Raw genomic sequence first — 26,234 nt, 5'->3', positions numbered from 1 at the left:
AATTGCACAGTAGGATCAACGATCATTACGTTCTTGCTGAGTTTAACCATCATCCTCTTGATCCGTCCTCATCCGAGTCCATTCATCTCCTACGTAACCTATCCTCCTCCGTTCGTCTTACATGACATCACAACCAACGCTGAGTTATACGCAAAACTTCATCCGTCGAGTTTCTCTCATTTTTCCGAGTACTCCCGTTTCATAGTTTCCACCTGTTTGTACCAGAAATTATTCTCGCTACTTCCGTGTTCTTTAGTTCCAAATTATGGCTATGATATCCCATGTGAAACCAGCTTTCACTCCCGTACAACACAGCCGTCTGAAAACTGGCAATGCCCACTGTGATATGCCGTTTTCCCCGTTGATCGCAACGTCGAGTTCACTGCATTAATCTTGCAACGCCTTGATTCTATTTCACTTTATATACTATTACTCCTGGATATTAGGCATCCTAAGTGCATGAAAACATCTACCTGTTACGATTTTTGTAGTTCCAATTTTACATTCAATCCTCATAGGTTTCTTCCCAGCTGATATCACTTCAGTCTCAGAAATATTTATTTTCGTATCATACTTGCTTTATTTCTTTCCTGCCCACCGCTGACTTATAACGGTTAGGGCTCTTAGCTGCCATCCTTGGTGCCCTGGGTTCAATTTCCGGTACTGCCAGAGATTTAAGATTGACAAATTAGCTGGTATGTGGTTAAAAATGTATGCACGGTGGATAGAAGCTTTTTGTTTTGAAAACTCGTAAATACAAGTACCGTGACTATAGGAACCAGAGGTTGGCTGCCTATCTCCCGGACTTCATTTCTGCGGGGTCACACTAATGTTGAGAATGTCGATCAGATCGTTGAACCGGCAGATCGTGTCCGAGAAACGCCTGGAATTTCCCAAAGAATAGGCGAACCAATGTTGCTTCGATGTGAATTGTGCTATCAAGTTGGAGGGAGACATTTCTGAAATGAATTCTGAGGTATTTTACAATTGTCTATTTTCAATGTCTGCAGCTAAAATATAAAGAAAAAGCCAACAGCGTGGCACGTTTATTCTGGAGCGCCTAGAAAATTGCCAGCCGTTCTTAAATCACCAAGCGCGTGCAGCATCGAAACGAATCGCCGCACACCCACAGTTCTTGTATTTGTATCCTATAACACTCCTTTCACTTACGAAACAGAATTTCCTCGCACCCAACTCACCTCCATTTGAGATACACCAGAGGAAAGCTGCGCCACTTCGAGGAATACCAGAACAGTGGTTTACTTTATCTCCATTCTAGCCCTTAGGTATTCCATTGCAGGCATTCATCACAGTCAGAAATTAGGTCGTAAGCACAAGCCAAATTGCGTGCTATATTTACGCCCAACAAAATCCCTCCCTGCCATTTTAATGCCTACTAATTCTCCCTATCTCCTTTATCTCGTCAATCTTACAGGGTTGGTACGCAGCATTATCATCCTCAGAATAGAGGTTTCTGTCCAGTGCCAACTTCCTTACGGTGATCCATTGTTGATGTCCGTCATAAATTCTTTTCTTAGTCTTTCGCTTCTCTCTCTTGACTCCATTTCTCGTCCATCAGATTTGTGCACCGAGTTCTATTTCTTTGAAGGTGACCTATAAACCTGCACCTTCTGCTTTCTAATATTTTTACCGCTGGTACTTTTCTTCAAACATTTCAGCACTACTTCATTGCTATTTTTAGCATGCCTTGCCAACACCACATTTCAAATACCTGTAATTTCTATATATCCCTCTCCATGAGAGTCCAGCTCTTTCTGACCCACACAGTTCAAAACTTTGTTCATATGTTTGAATGTATTCCTTGCGAATATTTATGCTAGTTTCCTTAGATATCAGCAATGATATTCTCTTACAGACGGCTTCATTGGCTTGTGTTATTCTTAATCTTATTTCTTTTTCACTCCTTCCGTCAGATGTCATTAATCTGCCACGGTAAGGGAAATTTTAACCTCTGACAGCTCTTCCCCACCCAACCTAACTACTACCTTTACTTCTCCGTTTCTTCTTCTTGTTTCCGAATTTGGCCGCCTATGGACTGCATTGAACTTAAGGTTTCTTCTTCTTCTTCTTCTTCTTCTTCTTCTTCTTCTTCTTCTTCTTCTTCTTTTTCTTCTCCCAGAACCTCTTCATTCTTTCACTTCTGATCTTCCTTTCTTTCTCAGATATGACCAGTTTGGGTCTACATTTTGGTGGTTTCTCCTGGAATGTTTTGATGCTGTCCACTCGACTTCTAAATTCTTTTCTGTTGTGAACCATATCCCCTGTAAGTCCACTTTCTATTGCATCTCTTTTTACCTCTTCCACCCACTTCGTCGAAGCTTTTAGTCCAGTGATGTACTTGAATATTTTCTTAGTTAGCCGTTTCTCATCCATTCTTTCTAGATGCCCATAGAATTTTAGTCTTCGCTTTCGCATGGTGACAGTGATTTTTTCGGTGTATTTATAGAGGTCATAATTTTTCCAATTCCTCCAATCCCCATCAGAATTTTTCAGTGGTCCTAAAATTTTCCTTAAGATTCTCCTCTCCTTTTTTTTCGAGAACTTGAAGCTCACCCTTTTTATTCATTGTCAGACTTCTCCTTTTGTGGTACATTTCAATACTTTTGTTTTATTCTTATTTACTTTCAGCTTACATTTTTCGCTGAGCAAGTTGTTCAGGAGTTCTAAACTGAACTTCATATCGTGTTCAGTCTCTGCAACCAGTGCAATATCGTCTGCAAAGCGTATGGCGCTGTACGCCCTTCCATTGATGTTATCCCCGCATGCAGTGAGAGAGCATAATTTATAAGTTTTCATTCTTTCTCACACTCTTCTCGTCCTAATAGTTTGCCTATTTGTGCCTCCTATTAAAACAATTTTCCCTACAGTAGCATTTTTCTACCAAAAATTAAGCCGTAAGGATACTATAGTGTTGCTAGGCACTACAACCAGTCACGCATGCGCTCTGTATTGGCGCGATAAGACAGGTCTGCTTACGCTGCAGGCTTCTTGTCCGATTGTTCTTTCTGCGTCGTGATTAGAGGCTGTTCTTTGTCTTGGGCTCTGCCTCATATCTCCTGCCTAATTAAATGTGGACGCAGGAGAAGGGGACCATATTCTCTAACGAGTGGATGGAAGTGATAAAGGAATTTCAGACTGAAGACGAATAGAAAAAGAGATGAGTGAACATTCTCCACCCTTAAGTGGACAGGAATGCCAAATATAATAGATAGCAAGATGAAGATCACATCTGCTGTTAACTCACAGTTGTTTTCTAAGAAGGTGCTGCATGCCGGGCTGAGTGGCTCAGACGGTTAAGGCGCTGGCCTTCTAACCCCAACTTGGCAGGTTCGATCCTGGCTCAGTCCGGTGGTATTTGAAGGTGCTCATATACGACAGCCCCGTGTCGGTAAATTTACTGGCACGTTAAAGAACTCCTGCGGGACTAAATTCCGGCACCTCGGCGTCTCCGAAGACCTTAAAAAGTAGTTAGTGGGACGTAAAGCAAATAACATTATTATTATTATTAAGGTGCTGCATTTTTAAGTTCCACAATTACTGAAAGAGTTTAAGAAAAATATTACCGAGCGAGTTGGCTGGGCGGTTTGCGTCACGTAGTTGTGAGATTGCATACAGAAGGCAGTGGATTCGAACCCCACTCTCGATGGTTATAAACATGGTTTTATTGGTTCCTAATATTTACATCGAACAATGGTAGGGATGAACCATAATTAAGGCCACGGTCACTTCCTTTACAAGCTCTGCCCTACTCCATCGTTACCATAAGACCCTTCTGTGCCAGGCTGAGTGGCTCAGACGGTTGAGGAGCTGGCCTTCTGAAACCAACTTGGTAGTTTCGATCCTGGATCGGTCCAGTGGTATTTGAAGTTGCTTGAATATAACCGTCTGTTTTCAGTAGATTTACCGGCACGTAAAAGAACTCCTGAAAGACTAAATTCCGGCACTTCGCCATCTCGAAAACCGTAAAAGTAGTTTGTAGGACGTATAAGCAATACCATTATTATTGTTAGACCTGCCTGTCTCAACGTGACGTAAAACACATATAATAATACCAACGAAATTAATTGAGATCGCTAAACATTCCATATGGAACTAATCGTTAAATATTCAAGTTAACTTGCGGTAAACGTTACTTCAAAAATATCAAGGAAAAAGTGTGCCAAAATTAACATTTCAGTAACCCCGGAATACACCAGTTCATGAGGCAGTAGACTACGGGGAAGAACAGCAAGTAGACGGTTAGATCAGGTGGAGAAGATCACTGGCCTACCTCTTCAGGGAAGCTGAAAACCGCTCTGGATGTAGGCAACTCAGAAATGATAGAGTTATGAGGCCTCGACGCTCAGCAATGAGCAAAACGGCTGATGATGATGATGGTAATGATGACAGAAAAATTTAAGGAATACCATTTACTGTTGATAAAAGTAATTCCAACATGTCTGTACATAACCATTTATAATTTTGTTTCACATATACCGTGTGATTCAGACGCCCCCTCCGATGTAGGTTGATGCAACCCAACTAACGTGCGACATAGTTATAAGGTGGCAATTCCCCTGCAGGCTTACTGTATGATATTAATGTCAGTCCGGCTCCGTGGCTGAACGGCTAGCATGCTGGCGTTTGGTTCAAAGGGCCCCGGGTTGGATTCCCGGCTGGGTCGGGGATTTTAACCTTAATTGGTTATTTTCATTGGCCCGTGGACTGGGTGTTTGTGTCGTCCTTAAAACAGAAAATGCAAGACAAAGAGAGAATTAGAAATATAATAACATACATCAGTAAAAAGTCTAAAAAATATTATAAAAATATATAATGAGCACATTTTTCACACCATTCTGAAACCTACCGACGGGTTACACCGTCCGCTCGCAAAATACGACGTCCTAAAAACATACAGCGACGTTGTTTGACCATGTAACTATGATAATGTGTCGTGCCACGTGACCGGGTGTATCGAAAAGGGGAATCAATGCATACAACTAGGCGACAGTGCAGTAATTTATGCCTTAAACAAGGAATGGGATGGCACATGATCTCTACTCTTGCCGTACTGCCAACACGTTTGCAGCAGTGTAGCGTATCGGATGTGTAGCAATCGACGAAATGTTAGAATCCTGCATCATATGAATATTTTTGCATCGGTATGATGTTTGAATACGTAAACACAGGCTCACGTTTGCCACATTCAAACAGTAGAACGAGGCTGTTATTCACCTTTTGCTCTGTGCACACTCCGCGGGTTAGGGCCTGAATGAAATCTCTGCTTTCTTTCGGCGTGTTTACCACAAAGGTATACGTTGACATGCTTCTCATTTCTGGGGAAGCAAGGCAAAACCCGTGCGAGGCCTACGTCTGTACCAGGAATGGAATCCAGATAGGCGACAACCGGCTGCTACGGCATTCCTCCGTGTTGAGAGACGCCAAAAGAACAACAGGAGTGATATCCTAGCAGCCACCAGTCCGTGATAGGCTTATTACTTTCTTTTCAGTTGGCTTTACGTCCCACCAACATAGATAGGTCTTATGGCGACGATGGGATCGGAAAAGCCTTGGATTGGGAAGGAAGCGGCTGTGGCCCTGCAGGCCCAGCATTTGCCTGGTGTGAAAATGGGAAACCACGGGAAACCATCTTCAGGGATGTCGACAGTGGTGTTCGAACGCACCATCTCCCGGAGCAAGCTCACTCACAGCTGCGCGGCCCTATCCGCACGACCAACTCACCCGGTAATATGCACATTGCATCGGTTGAAACAGAACATTCTGTTCAGGAGGCAGCTCGTAATAATCCACACATCACTAAACGGGCGATTGCCCAGTAGGTGAACACCATCCCGATGTCCGTCTGGCAAATACTTCATGAGCATAAATTTCACCCATACCACCTTGAGGTACACGAAGAGCTCCATGGGCAGGATGTGGAAGCAGTAATGGAGTTCTGTCGGTGGCAGTAGGCAGGTGTACAATGATGCGATATTCGTAACTCACATCTTGCTTCCGGACTAATCGCGCTTTCACAATTATCGGAACGTCAATCGCCACATTATATTCTATTGGAGTCTGGGCAATCTTCACTGGGTGTGACAGGCGGTCCATCAAGTACGATGGGAAGTGAATGTGTGGTGTGGAAAATTGGGCATCACCTGACTGGGCTTTATTTCTTTGGGGGCCATTGGACAGGCTCGCACTACCTGCACTTTCTGCGTCAGAAACTCCCGCTGTTGCCGGAGGATGTGCCCTTGCACGACCGTTTGACGATATGGTTGCAACAAGGATCGAGGTCCGCCATATTCGACTTCATCCATTCGTAACCATCTGAACAAGGAGCTGCCAGGCAAATGGATAGGACGAGGAGGCCCTGTTTGTCGGTCCGCCAGATCACCGGACCGGTTTCGGCAACTCATCACGGACGCTTGCTGAGCAATTATAACTAGAATGCTTCTGCGCTTAAGCCGATCTATTGGACAACGGGCCCGAATGTGCATAAACTAAGAATGTCAACACATCGTGAACTTTCTGCGATAATCATCCCTTTCTAGGGCCAAAAAACATTCATTCACACACAATTTGCATGAAAGTGGGTATCGAACTTACATTTCGTGCGGTAAGTATTAAAAAAACATTTCCAAAAATACGGAAACTACGCCTCGGACTCGAACCTCCCACTTCTCACATAAGCCCTCTCCGCTGCGCATTTATAAACTGCGCTACGGTTCAGTAAATTTTACTGCGGTCACAAAATCAATTCAGTGTTCCGCCGGCGTGTCAGGTTCACATGATCTAGAAGGCACACGCATGACTTCCAGTGTTAATTACTAGTATAATATTACTGCGTCCTATCAAGGTGACGCGGTAAATACCCAGTTATCCGGTTGTGTTTTCTGAACATACCGGCAGGGCAGATGATTTTAGGCCGGAATTAATATTGCCGGTTACATTAAACTACATTGGAAGGGGCGGCTGAATCACACGATGTATTGCAAGATATGGAGTGTATCTAATGTTTTGCATCGAACTGATCAAACCGTAGGATGTTAAAAATAAACACGTTTGCTAAACGAATACGAAGTGAATAAGTTATTCATTTCTTGGCATGATTTGACGATAGGAGCTAGTTTTGTGAAGAACATAAGCGTTTAGAGAATACTTGTAAATACAATGTTCAAGATATGAAATCAGGATTCAAGGGTGAGGGCTGAAAAATTGGCAAAAAGAAATCAAATATTCCGCCTCTGTGGTGTAGTGGTTAGTGTGATTAGCTGCCATCCGTGGAGGCCCTGGTTCGATCCCCGGCTCTGCCACGAAATTTGAAAAGTGGTATGTGGGCTGGAACGGGGTCCACTCAGCCTCGGGAGGTCAATTGAGTCGAGGTGGTTTCGATTCCCACCTCAGCCATCGTGGAAGTGGTTTTCCGTGGTTTCCGTCCGACTCGTTGTCTGAACGATCAGCGTACTGGCCTTCGGTTCAGAGGGACCCGGGTTCGATTCCCGGCCGCGTCGGGGATTTTAAACTTAATTGGTTAATTCCAATGGCACGGGGGCTGGGTGTATGTGTTTTCCTTCGTCATCATTTCATCCTCATCACGACGCGCAGGTCACCTACCGGCGCCAAATAGAAAGAACTGCACCTGGCGAGCCGAACCCGTCCTGGGATATCCCGGCACTAAAAGCCATACGACATTTCATTTCCGTGGTTTCCCACTTCCTCTCCAGGCAATTGCCGGGGTTGTACCTAACTTAAGGCCACGGCCGCTTCCTTCCCTCTTCCTTGTCTATCACTTCCAATCTCCCCCCCCCCCCACAAGGCCCCTGTTCACCAAAGCAGGTGAGGCCGCCTGGGCGTGGTACTGGCCATTCTCCCTAGTTGTTTCTCCTGACCCAATGTCTCATTCTCCAGGACACTGCCCTTGAGACAGTAGAGGTGGTATCCCTCGCTCAGTCCGAGGGAAAAACCAACCCTGGAGGATAAACTGATTAAGAATAAGAATAATAATAATAAATCAAACAGCTCAGGCGTCTGAATATCTTAAATTCCTTTCCATTCAATCATTATAGAACGTTCCCTATACCACCATTGCCTCTACCTACTACTAGACAGTGCCTTTGCTGGCGGGACCTAGTTATTACAGTGCACTATGTATTCTGGTATAGGCTAGATCAATTTTGTAACTTTCATTCATTAGTCTCTGTCTTATACTTGGCTTTGATAATATGAAAATGACTGAGGTATGAGCGATGCTAGTCATGCCATTCCTTATGCAGCCTGTCCCTGCTATGAATGGTGTGAAACTGTTGCTCATAGGGTCGGTTGGTGCATACATTTCAGTGGGTTTGGAAGACTGATATGTAATAAGAACTTCTGGCTCGGTGCGGAAAGCAACGGGAAAGTACCTCACTCCTCATTTCCCTAGTACGCCTCTTCAGTGACGCCTAGGCCATCTATGACAGCTGATGGCGGAGCTGTTGAGGATCCAACCAGCCTCCGGGTTGATGACTAAACATACATACTACTAGACCGATATCACGGATCTAGATTCAGGTCAGGATCAATCACTTCCTTCCCTATTAGCATACATGCCAGTATACATCCTAAGCTGTTGACTTCCATGTCTCAAGCTCCATACATGAAACATAACAACAGTATTCAAATGAAAATATAAAAATTATTACCTTATGTATCTGAAAGATATTTTGAAATTATATTTACAATAAATTCGTTTGCTAAAGTGCATCGTTAAATAATTCAAAACTTACTCTTTTTGCCTCGAATACGAAGCAAATGGACTATTTTAAATATCATTTTAGATTCAATTAGTGTTGCAAGCATGTTGAATTAACAGTCAAGTAGAAGGTCTGAAAATCCTGCCAATAACCAGTCAAGGTACTTTGAAAAATAACTGCTAAAGGTAACTCAGAATACACAATTATATGCATAGATCTCCAAGTCATGCAAAGTATGGCGGAGGAGATCAGAAAGGTTCCATTAACACAGCAACTCAAAAAGGGAAATAAATCCATCATGATCAAGACCTACCAGTTGAGAATAATTTACTTTTCCACAAAGTGTAATATGTCTTGTGTTTGGGCCTGCATTGTGTGACGTATAAAATACTCCCTGTAATTGTGGAAACAATTCCAAATATATATTGTCAGAAAATCTAAAGTCTGGTCAATATTTCTTCTCACCGTTTAAAAGTAGCTCGAATGGCGAGTGGAATATTTCACGTGTCGTTCTATATTATGTTTGCATAAGACATAATTGGCTAAGTTTTCTTTCTCCATTTTTCCCCTTTCCAGAACGGAAACTATATCACTCTGGACCTCTGCTTTTTCTATGTTGCCTTCTCAGTAGAAAATTCGAAGATTTCTGACAGTGAAACAATTAATTCTTCGATACAGAACAAAATATAATTTAATAAGTTTCTGAACAACTGATATCAATAGCTATGTTTGACTGTTCTTCGCAGCAGAGAGATGAAGAAGGGACAGAACTAGGTAGTCACTCCGTTCAGTTTTAAATGTCTGCCACATGATATACAGGCGTTTAAGAAACATTCACGACTAGCACCAGGAAACTCTGAATCCCCTCCAACTAAAACAAAACCTTAAAAGCCCTTCCTTCGACTTAAAAAATAAATATGTATCAGCAAACATAATGAAATGATGAAAACCCGAAATTCTTAGTCGTATTGATGTAATACTGAAGCAGCAGGAGAGCTGTTCAATTAAACACTCAAAATCATTCGAATTTCCCGTTTTCCGCTCATGAATAAATGTTACGATTTTATTTATCTTCAAAATAGCTACAAAGAGCTATGAACTGTTTATGTTGGGAACACTATATTCAGTACTATGCTCAGTGAATTACGTCCGATCCGTTATTAATTTACAAATATATCCTGATGCTTGTGGTCATGTACGTTTCCGCATTCAACAAAAGACTTATAGCCGGGCTGAGTGGCTCAGACGGTTAAGGCGCTGGCCTTCAGACCCCAACGTGGCAGGTTCGATCCTGACTCAGTCCAGTGGTATTTGAAGGTGACCAAATACGTCAGCCTCGTGTCGGTAAATTTACTGGCACATAAAAGAATTCCTACGGGACTAAATTCCGGCACGTCGGCGTTTCCGAAGACCGAAAAGGTAGCTAGAGGGACGTAAAGCAAATAACATGATTATTATTATTATTATTATTATTATTATTATTATTATTATTATTATTAATGTTATTATTCTTATTCTTATTCTTAAAGACATACAAGCACCACTTGCCACATGAACCATTCCAGTGTTTTCCAAGGTGTATTTAGCGTATCATATTTGAATATAAGCGACCTTTGTAGGAAACTCAAGCAAGAGATATCACATACTTGGAGAACAAAGATATACAATAACCTTAGTGGAGAAGAGTACACGAAGGATCAAGATGTCACGAAGTTTCAACCTTCTCACTTCTACTTACTCCTCTAATCGATGGGGGCTAATATTCCTAGCGGCAGAACTTCGCTCAAGTAACATACCGGATAGAATCACCGCAACCCACATCACACTGATCAAGCAACTGCCAATGAAAATTTCGGTGTCGAGTTCTGCTATATAACAAGGGAATTTGAAGAGAGAAATATAGAATTATCTTCGTAACATATAAATGTTTATTTTCTAGCTGTTAGTATTTTACTGCGACAGGTCACTTGCCTGAATAAGATCATGAGGAGTAAAATACTACAGTCAAACTCTGCGTTATTTGGACAAAGGTCTGGGTATTTAAGAGATATGAAACAAACAATGAAGAACAAATTCAATAAGGTTTTAAGCTATCAGGACATATCCTAAGGAGAGAGACGAACACCTTTGACCGACCAAAAATGCGAGTTTTCAATTTATTTTTTCATTCAAAATTGAACTTTTCTTTTTAATACAGTGTAAACGTTTTGCTAATATCTCGAGTAGTTTCGGAGTTATGACTAAAAATGTGAAGCCCTTTATCAGTAAGTTTGTTGCACGATTCCCGTAACTTTTGTTTTACAGAACCGTTTCCCTGATAACTCTGATAATTTTTAAGACATTAAGGTGTAACTTTTCATGCTTGTATATTTTATACAGAAGAAGAAATACTAGAATTATTGAGCTAGTTACATTGTTTAAGTTTGAAAACATATCTTGAAATGAATATTAATGAAGAAGTTGACTACTTCAAGATAACTTCACGAAAAATATTTGTACTTGATGGACTTGACCGATTCTAGTACATGTTATAGGTATAACATTACTAATCACAATAAAATAGTTATAGAAAAATACTCATTTCCCTGGAAATTATCAGGGAAACGGGAAAATAGCGGCCATGATACACCGCCATTTTGAATAGTGAATTATGTATAATGGCATAGGTTTATATGATTTCTAAATATTTAAGTATATAATTATGGAATAATCTGTTTGTCATACTAAGTTTCCTTTTACTATTCAATTCCATTGCTGCGGAAAAGAAGTTTAATACACCCCATTGTTTATGTTCAAAGGTACAGGGCCCCCTTAACATAACGTCCAACCAATCAGTGGTGGGACAGCGAACGCACAGTCCTCAGATTTTGTGTAACCCAATCAGCTGAGTATCCGTCACGAAATATGAATGTCGTGGGTTCGAGTCCCTCCGATGTTCAGTTGGCTACTTTTGGTTAGTTCTTAACTTCTCTGGAAATATAAATCCTAAGAGCTGAAAGCCTATTTGAAGTGTAATGTGGTCTTCAAAGCTAATATGATCACTGAGGGTACATCATCTCAAATAGATTTGCTTCAAGGATCTGACATCTAAGACGAAATTCTCGAGATTTACGGAATAAAACTATTTGGAAGAAGTAGGCCTATTTTCTTGCATGACGGCACCTTATGTCAGAGATTAAGCGATGCATTTTGTAATTCATTCCATGAAGAATTTTCAACTATTTAGGATCTCCAAAGTGACACCAAAATATAACGAACATTGTAACAATTTTATGCTTTTAGACCGAGATTGAAACATAAAATTCCTTCAGCGCTGCTTGCCACTTAAGCCATACAAGAATGTTCTTAAAGTGTGTATTAAATTAATTTGAAATTCATTAATCCGGACCCCATTATTCCGGACTTCACTTAACCTGGACAGCCGTTTAATAATAACCCATTTCACAGATTGCCACTTCACGATAAGGTGTAGCTTGTTTGGCTTATGATGCATTCATTTCACGTTCTTATGCCATTATAGGTGTTCATGTAATATGGTTATGTTGTAGTACATTATGCAACAAGCATTTAATGGCAATAATTAAGACACGAGTATGTTTACAAAACGACTGTTTATGCTCGATGATAACTCTATTATTTAAATATTTATAAATTTCTGTCGAGATATCGCTTGACAGTTGAGTTTACTGAACAGAGCACAGAGCGCATGTGCTGGGTTATCATTACCTAGCTTTATCTCAAATACGAATTGTTTATTGTGCAGTTGGTGAAGTGAATTTGCGGGAATGTGCCGTGTGGTTGCGGAATATTGGAAGTGGAAGGTGCATTGATGTTAAAATGTGTGTCCGACATGTTTGATTTTGGAAACAAGTGCGAAGCTAGTGTGTTGAGCGCAGGCGCGATGCTATCCTTACGTAATTGATCACACATTGGTATGATAATGAAAATCTGAACTCTGATTTGTGTTGAACCTGTATCATAATGACTATATGAACTCTGATTTGTTGAAAACCTATATTATAATGAAACTTGAACAATAATGAGCCTCATTAAGATTCAGTTTTCTGGCATATACATTTATATTTCTGCATCGTCGAGCATACTTGCAATTACAGTATAAAGATGAGTTACGAGAGTAGAAAGCTCTGAAACGGATGAATATGGCCAGGATGAAGTCAAAACTTAGTGAAATGAAAGATCATATACACACTGTAATTGAATACGTTGAAAATAATAACGATGAAAGCATACCTCCATATTACGAATATTTGAGGCATCTGCGTGAGTTGATTATTAAAGGAATGAATATAAAAGGAAGACAACAAAAGATCAGCAGTTTCATCAGATCAGTGAGCGTGTCAAGTGTGGTCAATGAAGGTGTGCCTTGATTGCCATGTTCTAATTCTGTACTGCAGTAGTTATTCTGTATTTCTTTAGGGCCGAATACTGTATTGCGTTACATCTTATATACTAAATAAAATTTGTATTTCTTAAATTTAAAATACTGTACTGTACTGTACTCGTTCTTCCTACTGAATAGTGTGTTTAAATATATACCTTGGCTCATTTCGTAAGTTGTTATGCATAATCCGGATTTTCATTAATTGGAATAAGCTGGAGCCCAGATTAGACCGGATTAAGAAGACTGGTTTGATCCTCCTCAGCTCCGCCAAAGGCTGTCATAATCGTCTACGCCTCACTGAAGAGGCGTACTAGGGAAATGAGGAGTGAGGTAGTTTCCCGTTACTCTCTTCACCGAGCCGGAAGTTGATTTTACTTATCAGTCTACCATGCCCACTGAAATGCATGAAAAAACCGACCCTATGAGCGATGTATTCACACAATTCACAACTAGGACTGGCTGCATAAGATATGGTATTACTAGCATCACTCATAGCTCAGTCACTTTCATATCGCCAAAGCCAACGATGAGATAGACAGGTCAATTAAAGTAACAAATTAATTCTAGTCCATACCAGAAGTCATAGTACACTGTAAACATAACATCTCGCCAGCAAAGACACGGTTCTACTCGACATACTTATATCGAAATACCATAGCATGGGACGAGGTTGCCATGCCAATTCCGTGAAGGCAGATGAAGTAGTCACAGCAATAAAACCATACTTTTGTGTAATAAGGATGTTTACATGTGAGGCGTTTCACCAAGAGGTCTGCAGTCATCAATTGGACTGACACGTTTTTCCATGTACAGTGCTTGACACTGCTCGTCGTTGTAAACTATAGCGTGACTCAAAAGTCCGTTAACATTTGTCGAGGTAGTACTTCATGGAATATTGGAAGTAGAGAGGTAATAATTAACACACATGGTTGGCATGGTGTGGGATTGTACTGACGCCAAAATAAAGTACACATACTGACCAACAGGTGACACATGTATTCCTACAGGGTGATCCTAAATGAATTTCCGCTTGTGGATATATGTATTTATGGTAATTATTTTTGAGTTAATATTAATTTTTAGGTACAAATAAGTCCAAAATAGCCTCCGTGGCTCGGGTGGAAGTGCACCGGCCTCTCACCGTTGGATATCGTGGTTCATATCTCGGTCATTCCATGTGATATTTCTGCTGCACAAAACAGACGCGGGAAAGGTTTTTCTACGTGTACGCCAGTTTTCCCTATTATCTTTCATTCCAGCAAGACTCTTCAATATAACTTCACCTGCCAGTCATTAATTTTTTGCCCCAGAGGAGTGCGACAGGTTTTCTGCGGTCGCACAATTCTTACGTTCGCTACTGGATGGGGCTTCATTTATTCCATTTCTAACCCGGTCGAATGACTGTAAGCTGGTTGTTGATTTTTATACAAGTAAGTCCCTATTTATGGACTTCCCAGCAGAAGTAATATTAATGAAACATCATGAGAAATCCAAGATGGCTAGATTTTGTTTCCTCTGCCTGCCCGCTTGTTTAAAATAACGATATCTAGACCATTTAATATCTACTGTGAATATTATGGAATATTGATGGTGAAACAGAAATAGTTCATTTGTTAACAAAGAAGCCATGCTTTCTAGTGTCGACTTAGTAAAATGTACCATAAAACTTCCCAGTCTATCAAACACACAAAAATTTCTATATATATTATAACACTGTAAATACATTCGGTAAAAATAAAATTCGGTTATGATCACTGTACAGTTAATTATATACTGCAGATTTACGAACTCAGAATACATGCTGTATTTTCACACACACATTATTGCTAAAGTAGTATATTTGAATGATTTTCACGGCCTGCGGATATGAAAGATATTCATTTGCGGGTGAAAATATATTCAGGCTTATTAGGGCTGGTGGTATATGATTTTGTTTCACTCACCTATTCAGAATTTGCAGCCACAACGACCTGAAATAAGACAATAAAAGATATGAAACATTTAAATAAAATACATTTGTGGGAAAATGCAACATTAATTAATATGCAGTTGCATACATATTTAGCACAGGATGAGTGGTCTATAAAACGAGCAGCAGTAACAATATGGCCCTATTTAATTGTGTTAAGAGTTAAAATCTTCGCTATTGTCATTTGTAGATAATATATAATGGACTGGTAAATCAATTGATAGTTTATTCTTTTTCATAGTAGGTAATATTATGAAATATAAATAATTTCTATATGCACACATTTGAACGCTATACAAAAATATTTTTGTTACTGAGATAATAAGTTAAGTTCACTATCATATGTTTCAATAGAAATAGAAATAGAAATAGAAATAGAAATAGAAATAGAAATAGAAATAGAAATAGAAATAGAAATAGAAATAGAAATAGAAATAGAAATAGAAATAGAAATAGAAATAGAAATAGAAATAGAAATAGAAATAGAAATAGAAATAGAAATAGAAATAGAAATAGAAATAGAAATAGAAATAGAAATAGAAATAGAAATAGAAATAGAAATAGAAAGTTGAGAAAATTACTAAACATGCTTCAGCATGAGTTGAGTTCCTGTGATAGCCAGATTCTCACTAAACGAAGGTGGTCGTGGCTTGAATCATCATCGAAGAAAATTATATTTCATAAACGGTAGGTCATACCACAGTGGCTCAGTTTCCATTTCAGAAAGAATTGTTCAACATGTGTCTTATGACTTCAGATGAAGCGTCTCGTAAGACCGTAAGTTAACTACTTGCGTAAAATACCTTCAAACTAGCCACGGACCTGGTAACCAGAAAACGAAACCTGAGGAGATACCGCAATAAATTTACCAAGGCAAATTTTAGAAGAGATTTATCTACTCGCTGAACAAAGCATGATTAACAATGCTTGATAAAAAATTAAGTGTCTTAAAACGGATGTTAGAAAATTGATATAGATTTTTTAAAAGAATAGGACGAACTTCCTTATTTTATTGTGATTTAAAAGACTACGAATAATATTAATAAGAATTATACTAATAATACCGAATGAGTTGACCATAGGTTAGGGTCGTGCAGCTGTGGACCTGCATTCGGGAGAAAGTGTGTTCGAGTCACACTGTCGTCAGCTCAGAAAATGGTTTTCCGTGGTTTTCTATTTTCACACAAGGGCAAGTCGCTTCCTTTCCACTCTTGGCCCTTTCCTGTCCCATCGTCACCATGAAACCTATGTGTGTTGGTGCGACATAACGAAGATTTTAATAGTAATAATAATAATAATAATAATAAATGATACACAAGAATGTTACTCACTCATTAAAAACACCGTAGTTATTTCATTGGTGTTAAATATATTTAATCTCGAAAATATAAATGCTATTTAAAATTGTTTAAGAAGGTCAGAAGGCTGAAAAGCATAAAGTAGAATTTTAGTAAATGGTTCCAGAAGAAATAGATTAAATGATAGTCATGAACACTCAAAAATAACATAAGATTATTGATGATGATGCTTGTTGTTTAAAGGGGCCTAATATCTAGGTCATCGGCCCGATGATGATGATGATGATGAGGATGATGATGATGATGATGATGATGATGATGATGATGATGATGATAAGGTAGGGGTAGGGTGAAACGCGGTATCGCCGCATCATCTTCTCCTGTCGAATAAAATGAAGGAGTCTGCTGAAAGCTTAATGTTTCCATCCGACGGACGAATCACTGTTAACATCATCATATGCCGTCGCTCCAATACGAACATTCCGAAGAAGTTTGAAATTAAGTCCACTCTTTTGGCACGCAAACAAGTGACTGGAAATTGTATATCATCACCTCTTCTACCTTCCCAGTCAAAATTCTTTCCCACCAACGAGAATCGAACCAACTGACCACAATGTCATGCTACGAAAACATGAATCCTTTACGATCAAGGCCACCAGCCGGGCTGGAAATACGTGTATCAGAATAACATGTATGAAAGAAGTGCGGATTTCGAGATACCCTCAGATAATATATGAATTTTCCCTCTTAAGAATAATAATAGGCTACATATTTGGTTGTTATTACATTTCTTCAGACTAACACCGTGGTCTAGTGATTATTATTGTTCCATTCGTCAAAGTTGAATTTGTAGCTCTGTCATGATTTAAGGGAACGAAACTTTCTGTATTCTGCGTCAGGAGACATAATTCAGCGGATTTGCGTGTTATAATTCCATCTCAAGAATGATATTTCCACATTTAATTCGCTTTAATTTAAGCCTTGACCGTCACGTCCCTTACTGCACCTTGGTAGTGTTACACATCACAGTGTTACACACCACCAATCACAAGAAAGAGTAACAGTTACAGTACCCCCGGTACATTTTTCAGAACTATGGGTTTGCTTCCGGAGCTTCTGGTTTTTTTATGAGCTACATTTTGAAATTCTGAATGTATTTTGAAATTCTGAATGTCTGATTGAAATGTGTTACAACAATGTGTATAGTCTTGAGAGTTTCTTCATTAAGGTGACTTATTTTCCGGATCAGTGAATAATCGTAAGACTGAAGATGCTCTCAACAGATGCCAAAACCTATCAGTAACAGAACACGAACATGGACATTGCTATATGTTACAAACATTGATAATGAAATTTGAGTATCTCTGTTTAACAATAATTGACTCCACAGATCACAGGTACGCTATCTGGCGACGAAAACAAGGCTTCTTAAGAATACTTTTCTAGCTTAAATGACCTTTATTAAGTCCCGGGACCTTTAGACGTCCCAAGAAGCTATTTTAACACCGAGAGGATTTGCGAAATCAGGGACGTCTGCTCACCCTGACCTTCATATGAAGGAATCTATATTTATATGATTTCCGAAACAGGAAATAAATTTGTTGACGGGACCTGGTGTTTACTGTGCAGTAGCTTCCTTTTCCCTTTAACTTTAATTGACAAGTCTTAGGTTCATCCTTGGCTTACACAACATGCCTGCATTATCTAATAAAGAGTAATCCTACCCTAGCCTCAAGACAATCCAGTACTTCAACACATCCTAATAATAATAATAATAATAATAATAATAATAATAATAATAATAATAATAATGGCAATAATAATAATAATAATAATAATAATAATAATAATAATAATAATAATAATGGCGTATGGCCTCCGGAGAGGCCTCGTGCAGGTCTTTTTCTAGCAGACGGCCTATTAGGCGACCGGCATGTCTGCGAAGATGAGGGCCCTACCTAAGATGTTTTCTAGTGTTGAATACGCCACACACACACCCAGCCCCCGAGCCATTGGAATTAACCAATTAAGATTAAAATCCCCGACCAGACCGGGAATCGAACCCGGGACCCTCTGAACCGAAGGCCAGTACAATGACCATTCAGCCAAATGAGTCGGACAGCACATCCTCAAAACCAATAATCCTTTCCTTATCCATCTCCCACTTTCTCCAATCCCTAACAACCCCGTCCAATCTCACCCTCTAGGTGGCCCGCCCCACCCGTTCAGGGTGGGGAGTGAAAACTTGGAAGCAAGCAAGTTTGACAATAGGTTAGGTTAGCCTAGGTAATTGGTATCAGCCGATATGGAAAAGGAAGGTCAAAGGAGAGAGCCAAATTTTAGTGCATTTGAAACTGAAATACTCACATACTTAGACACTTCCTGGAGAAACAGGATGATTTCCACGAGTTCCGAACTCGAGTTGGTCACCTATTAGTTATAATAAGGACGCCACAGTCTATTTATCTCTGTTCAACATCCTCAAGATACTGTAGATATAGGATATATGGTGCCAAATTCCCTTTTATCGATAAGATCACGGCACTTTGCACGCAATGTGAGTTTATGTCGCTCACTCACAACCGGTAAATGTTTAAATAAGGTGAAACGTCACAAATTTCAAAACCGTGCTTGGTGCAATAAAAAAATTCACCTTAATCGTGGTTAAGCTATCCATTTTACCACGGAAGGACACGGAATCTTCACGTTAGGAATGAGCACAATATTACAATAAAATGCGAGGCCACCTTCCTCCTATACTATTAATCTCAATGCATTGAAACTTCGCACATGCATTTAGTGACATCTCCTCAACCCAGCGAAATAATATGATTATGATTGTAATATCCAGTTTATGCATATTTTTTTCATTTACAATAACTTAAGTTTTCTTACATTCAGGTACACTTTTGTCAGACACTACTGAACTTATTGTCATAAAACTGTTATGGGTATGCATGGGGTTATTCAACATGTGAAATATAACTGAAAATAACATGATATCATGCCCTAGAAAAAATATTGAAAATTTACCAAAATTTGGTACATCAAGTATTAACAAATCGGCATTGTACAAATAATAAAACAATGAACAAAACCTTTCACCTATTGTGTAAATCTAAGTCTATACCAGGTGTATGCATAAGATTTTTCAGGTTTCACTAATAGATGGCGCCAGCAAACAATACGCAGCGTATGAATTGGACATACCCGTGAGTTTGTTCGTCTGAGATTAACTTACAAACACATGCAAATTGAGTCCACCATACACTAGCGTCCGTGTTGTATCGTTCAGAGATCATGTCGACGTTTGTGCCTGAAAAATAGTATTTGCAGCACGCATGGATTCTCTCATTTAATCAAAAGAGAAAGACTGTAGAAAGACATCGATTTCTGGTAGAAACATTTGGTGAACACGCTTCATCGATTACAACATGTGAGAGTTGTTCAAATCGGCAAGAAAACGATGCTTTGTGTCTGGTTTTATCAGAGCTGTATTGTGTACTATGAACTCTTGAAGACCGACGAAACCGTTAATGCAGAACGCTATAACCAAAAAATGATTGATTTAAATCACGGATTGATCGAAAAACGACCATAGTGGCCAGAAGGCATGGGAAAATGATTTTGTTACACGACATTGCGCCGTCTCACACAGCGAAACCAGTGAATGACACCTTGAAATCGCCTGGATGGGACATCCTATCGCACACGCCGTACTGCCCTGACTTGGCGCCAACTGACTATCACCTCTTCGCATCAATAGGGCACGTGCTCGCAGAGCAGCACTTCAGCAATTTAGAGAAAGTTGGAAAATGGCTCGACGAATGGTTAGCGGCTACGACAAGCAGTTTTCCTGGCATGGTATTCATAACATACCTGAAAGATATGTATAAGGTGATGACCAATATTTTGAGTACTCAAAAAATGAATTTCCCTTGAAAATTAACTGTTTTCTTACCACAAAAACCAACAAAAACTTACGAATACACCTAGTAAAATATATGTGGGCAGCTTGATTGCTCTCTGCCTGCTATTTTCTGCGTAAAGTGTACCTAAAGAGATCAAAACTTTATCAATAATTACTTTTCAGCTTAAACTAAAAATTCATTTTATATAAACTGGTAATTGCGATCATAATCATATTCTTTCCCTGGGTTGAGGAGATGTCACTAAATGCATGTGCGAAGTTTCAATGCATTGAGATTAATGGTGTAGGACTATGGTGGCCTCAAAGTTTTTTGGAATATTGTGCTCATTCCTAACGTGAACTCTCCCAGGTGTCTTAGTCGTAACCGAGGTTGACACACCAGGGCACAAATCGCACACAAGGGGTTTCCATTAGACTTTTGCATGTAGTCCCCTTTAAATATATCTTATTATTTATATTTGGTGAACACGTGTCTCTATACCGGGAGAACATTTTTATTTTAGTGAATACCTAGCAAACGTTCCTTTCCAAAGTCAATATATTAACACAATAATGTTCTCTCTTTCACTACCTAACATTGAAAGTAATTGTATAGCAAAATGTAATCGGATCAGAGGAAGAGAAATAGCATTCAGCTGTCTGCAAATGCCACTTCATGCTAAAATATGGGCCCATAAATCAGAGTCTTAAGAAAAGAAGACGTTTGGAGCAGACATTGCTTTTATCACTCAGCTGTATGATTTAGTGCGACATAGAAAGACCCATTCAGAACAAATTCCAAACTGCAGCATGTCGTATAACAACAAACCGTTAAAATGGATAAAAGATGTAGCGATGTTATTATCCACCTTAAAAGAAAATCTGAAGATGGGTGCCGCAAGTGCGGTTTAAAGCCCTAATAAGTGCCGAAAAACAAAACAGATCCCATGAACATATGACGAACATTTTGTGGAAAATCTGCTCGATGACTTGCGTCGTCCACCGGAGAGTTTATTTCGCAAAAGAATTGAAATGATTTTCTTTTTGCCTCATTTCCCATGACTTCATTCATCATATATATAAATATAGCTTTCAAATTCCTTGAGGAAAAAATAATACCTTATGAACACGCAACCTTTGTTGTACGATTTTGAATACATACCACGTAAAAAATATATGCCAAAAAATGTGGATATGGCTCTGTAAAACACGGTTCTACGTAAAAAAATTAAAATAGCTATTTAGAGGGTAAGTGTTATTCTTGATTCCTCATGTTTACCTCTGTAAGTTAAAGCAAGTAGTATTTAACACTAAAGTAGAAATGGGAATATATTAAAATTAATACAGTCGGATCTTAAATTGAAAGGAAATATGGTAACGCACTCGAATGTTCGAATCACATTTGTCGTAATCTCACTGCGCATTCTACAGCAGGTGTAAGTATGGGCAGATAGGAACACATACAAATACATTCCTAAAAATCAATACTCTAGCAGGTTAGTATAAATCTATGGATCTGAGAAGCAAACAGATTTAGCTCAGCAATACATTCAACAACATTCCACTGAAAACTTAATGCAAAAGAAGATACGGTAGAAAACGACTACATGATATAGCACACTATAATAATAATAATAATAATAATAATAATAATAATAATAATAATAATAATAATAATAATAATTAGAATGTTATCGGCTTTACGTCCAAATAACAAAGAAGATTTTGGGAAGAGAATCACAATCCAAAGAGGGGAAATCAAAACCCTGAGATTTGCCGATGATATTGATATTCTTTTCGAGACTACAGAATATCTGGAGAAATTGCTGAATTGTATGGAGAGAGTCCTGGTGAAGCAATACAAGACGAAAACAAATAAGTCCAAAACAAAAGTAATGGAGTGCAGTTGAACGAAGTCAGGTGATGCAGGTAATATTAGATCAGGAAGTAAAATATTAGAGGAAGTAGATGAATATTTTTACTTGGGTAGTAAAGTAACTGCCTCCGTGGCTCAGACTGCAGCGCGTCGGCCTCTCATCGCTGGACACCGCAGTTCAAATCCCAGTAATAATAATAATTTCGTGTGGCTATTTCTAGCCGAGTGCAGCCCTTGTAAGGCAGACCCTCCGATGAGGGTGGGCGGCATCTGCCATGTGTAGGGAACTGCGTGTTATTGTGGTGGGGGACAGTGTTATGTGTGGTGTGTGAGTTGCAGGGATGTTGGGGACAGCACAAACACCCAACCCCCGGGCCATTGGAATTAACCAATGAAGATTAAAATCCCCGACCCGGCCGGGAATCGAACCCGGGACCCTCAGATCCGAAGGCCAGTACGCTGACCGTTCAGCCAACGAGTCGGACCAAATCCCAGTAACTCCATGTGAGATTTGTGCTAGGCAAAGCGGAGTCGGGGCAGGTTTTTCTCCTGGTACTCCTGTTTTCCCTGTCATCTTTCATTCCAGACTTATCTCTATGTCCTACACCTCCCATATGTCCGGCTCCATGGCTAAATGGTTAGCGTGCTGGCCTTTGGCTTCAAGGGTCCCGGGTTCGATTCCCTTCGATGAAAGTGAAGGCTTCCACTATCCGTAAGCTCGGCACATCATGAGGTAGAGTGGTTAGCTCTACACCCGGCCGCCTTTGCCCGTAGGAATTAACCTGGTACTCATTTTTGGTGTAGGCTGAGTGAACCTCAGGGCCATACGCACCTCCGGAAGTGGAAATCTCGTTTCTTAAATTTTACGACTTCCTGACGGGGATTCGAACCCACGTCCTTCCGGGCGAACCGAGCACGCCTTTAGCGCCTCGGCCAGGCAGCCAGGCAGTTAATTCGTGCCCGTGGGGGTCATACCTCATACTCATGATGATGGTTATGAACAGTTCAGAACTTGCTCAAAGTTGAACCATTTAATACCTGTTTTGTGATAAATATCTCCACAAAGTTTGATAAATATCGGAGTGGTACACTTTCCATTTCCGCCAGTGTATAGGCTCAATATTAGCTGAAAACAAGGATATGAGAGAAGGAATACATTGTGGTAATAGGAGTTATTTTGCCTTACGCAACTTATTTAAAGCAAGAAGCCTTGGTAGGAATCGGAAGCTGTCGGTTTATCGCACGGTAGTGAGGCCTGTGCTGATGTATGGTGTTGAAATTTGGACTGCGACACAACGTGATAAAGAATTGTTATGGAGGTGGTAAAGAAATACATTTAGGAAAGTCTATGGACCAGTAAGGGATGGTGTACTCTGGCGAATCAAGGATAATAAGGAAATACGAAAGGTGTATAATAAAGCTGATATAGGCTATTAACAGAAATGAAATGTAGTAGACGACGGTGGTTGGGAAATGTAGAAATAATGAGAAAGAAAAAGTCGGTACAAAAAGTCTTCAATGGGAAATTGGAAGGACGCCGTATGAGTGGAAGACCGAGGATCAGATGGTTGGACAACGTGGAGGAGGATTTGAGAAGGATGGGAGCTAGAAGTTTGAGAACCAAAACGGTCAACAGAGAAGAGTGGGTGGAGATTGTTCAGGAGGTTAAGGCCCTACAGGGGATGTAGCACCAAGGAGTAAGTAAGTAAGTAAGTAAGTAAGTAAGTAAGTAAGTAAGTAAGTAAGTAAGTAAGTAAGTAAGTAAGTAAGTGATGTTAATTGCTTTCTTACTTGTAGTTTACCTTAAAATAATAATCACCACCACCAACAGCAGCAACAATAGAGGGTGTATCCCGCAGACAAACTTTGAATTTTTATTACAGCCGCAATCCATTAATTTCATCATGATAAATCAGATGAACAATTACCTCTTTCACTCTTTTCAGCGGTAGTCGTTAAGTCCCCACCCCCAAATGTAAAAATAATTTCGATTTATAACTCTAATATCCTAATTGTTTAGACACGCTGTTCACAACTGAACAGTGAATGTCTCGCATCAAGATATCGTTAAAATAGCTGGCGGGAAATGATTTTCAGGGAACGCAGGGATGTATTTGACACAAACTCACATAGGAAGTATAATTCAGTCTAGACAGTTTCTATACAGAGCCCAAAATCATAACTGCCAGATCTCATCTCTCATTTCCTTCCCAAGTTATTATCTGTTTGTACACAAGGTCACGCCGTTAATTAGCCTATTAGCTCAAGTCGATTACAGTGACGGATATTGACAATCTGAAAGTAATTTATGGAATCTGTCAGCATAGAACTTCAGCGTTGTAATTGCTTGACAACAAAAATATAAACGTGATACGACACTAGCGCTGCGCAATCAGAAAACAGGAACTGTGCAATTTACGAGTAAAGGGTCACGCACTGTGTGATACATGTTTTATTTTTGACTTATAATTACTGCACTCAAACTCACGGAAACTGAAAAACTGACTGCAAATCACATTTTAAAACGGTATGAAGAGTGCAACCGACATCACATTGTTAGATGAACTACATTTTATGCTCGTTTGCAGAAAATCTAGAGTAAGTCACAATAAGGTTCCTGCATTGTGAATAGTTTATTCTTGTGAAGGAATTTGAACTTTTTACCGTAGATTTCCATCCACGCATATGCAGTTTCTTAATGTTTAATGATATGCATATACATTTACCCACGTTGAGATTTTTTCTTTATTTATTTATTTATTAATCGTATGGTCCGACTCGTTGGCTGAATGGTCAGCGTACTGGCCTTCGGTTCAGAGGCTCCCGGGTTCGATTCCCGGCCGGTTCGGGGATTTTAATCGCTTCTGATTAATTCTTCTGGCTCGGACTCTGGGTGTATATGTCCGTCCCAACACACTCCTCATCATATTCAGACAACATACTACACTACCAACCACCACAGAAACACGCAATAGTACTTACATCCCTCCGTAGAGGGTTGGCGTCAGGAAGGGCATCCGGCCGTAAAACAGGGCCAAATCCACATGTGCGACGCAGTTCGCACCCGCGACCCCACAGGTGTGGGAAAAGCGGCAGGAAAAGAAGAAGAAAGATTTATTAATCGTATGATGAATCAAAGTTATTTACATACACATTTTATAGGCTATACAAAATTTGTAGACAAATATCCACAGTCACAAGCTCATACAATCTTACAAATCTAGGCCTAGTTTTCTGACCTATTCTATTGTTTCAACTCATGCATGATGGATGTCCGTTATCGCTTCTCTGAAAACACGAAGAGGCCAGTCAGCAGCAATGTGGTGGAGGCGCCACAGTCACAATTTGAAGAGGTAGCCCTTCCCCGTTTGTGTAGCACCTATACAAATCTACCATGTTCGGTTCGGAACCGGTTGATGATCCTCCACTGACGTATGGGAAGGTCAAATTCTTGTATTCGCTTTGAAGGATCACCAGCTAGATGTATAATGACTACTGAAGACTGCTTCGACTGGATTTTCCATGAACTAATAACTTTGAAGGAGGATCGTTCAAGGTTAACTGCTGTTCGCCGTTGCAGTTTCCTTGATTTCAAGCCTTGATGTTCTGTTTGTTCAATATCTTCGTAAATGTGCACATATGGATTCTGTTGAATATTTTTCTATACCTTTAGAAGTGCTTCTGATCTTCTTAAGGCTGGTAGTGGAATATTGCCGAGAACAGGTAGCCATAGTGTGTTCCTACTCCGAATACATCCCGTGATTATTCGTGTGGATTGGTTGAGTTGTATATTTATTTATTTATTTACTAGCAAATGTACCCATGCTTCGCTACGGTATTCTACATTGTACACGGATATCGACGTAAAGACTGTGCGTGCAGCAAATGAGATTGTTTTAAAATTGCATGTCTCTTAGCCTTATCCGAGAAATAGCATGGGGAGGTCCACATACGTTGTTTCCAATGTAAAGTGAGGGTTGCGGAGTTGTGATGATAACGGCAGGCTCACTTGCCTACTGCCATTCACAATCGAGTTGGCAA

At 39.8% G+C, this 26,234-nt stretch overlaps 1 long non-coding RNA gene across 1 annotated transcript in view; it reads right to left on the bottom strand.

Annotated features, from left to right (window-relative positions):
• The window catches only part of LOC137501269 (uncharacterized), a 792,237-nt gene that overhangs the window by 326,225 nt on the left and 439,778 nt on the right, over window positions 1–26,234 (bottom strand). Inside the window, exon 2 of the long non-coding RNA XR_011018449.1 lies at window positions 15,084–15,110. This is a non-coding gene — a long non-coding RNA (uncharacterized lncRNA). The remainder of the gene's footprint in view (window positions 1–15,083; window positions 15,111–26,234) is intronic.

This window comes from Anabrus simplex, chromosome 6, assembly GCF_040414725.1.
Source record: "Anabrus simplex isolate iqAnaSimp1 chromosome 6, ASM4041472v1, whole genome shotgun sequence".
Taxonomy (NCBI): domain Eukaryota; kingdom Metazoa; phylum Arthropoda; class Insecta; order Orthoptera; family Tettigoniidae; genus Anabrus; species Anabrus simplex.
Note: the sequence above shows the minus strand (reverse complement) of the source record. Positions and strands in the feature narration are given on the sequence as shown.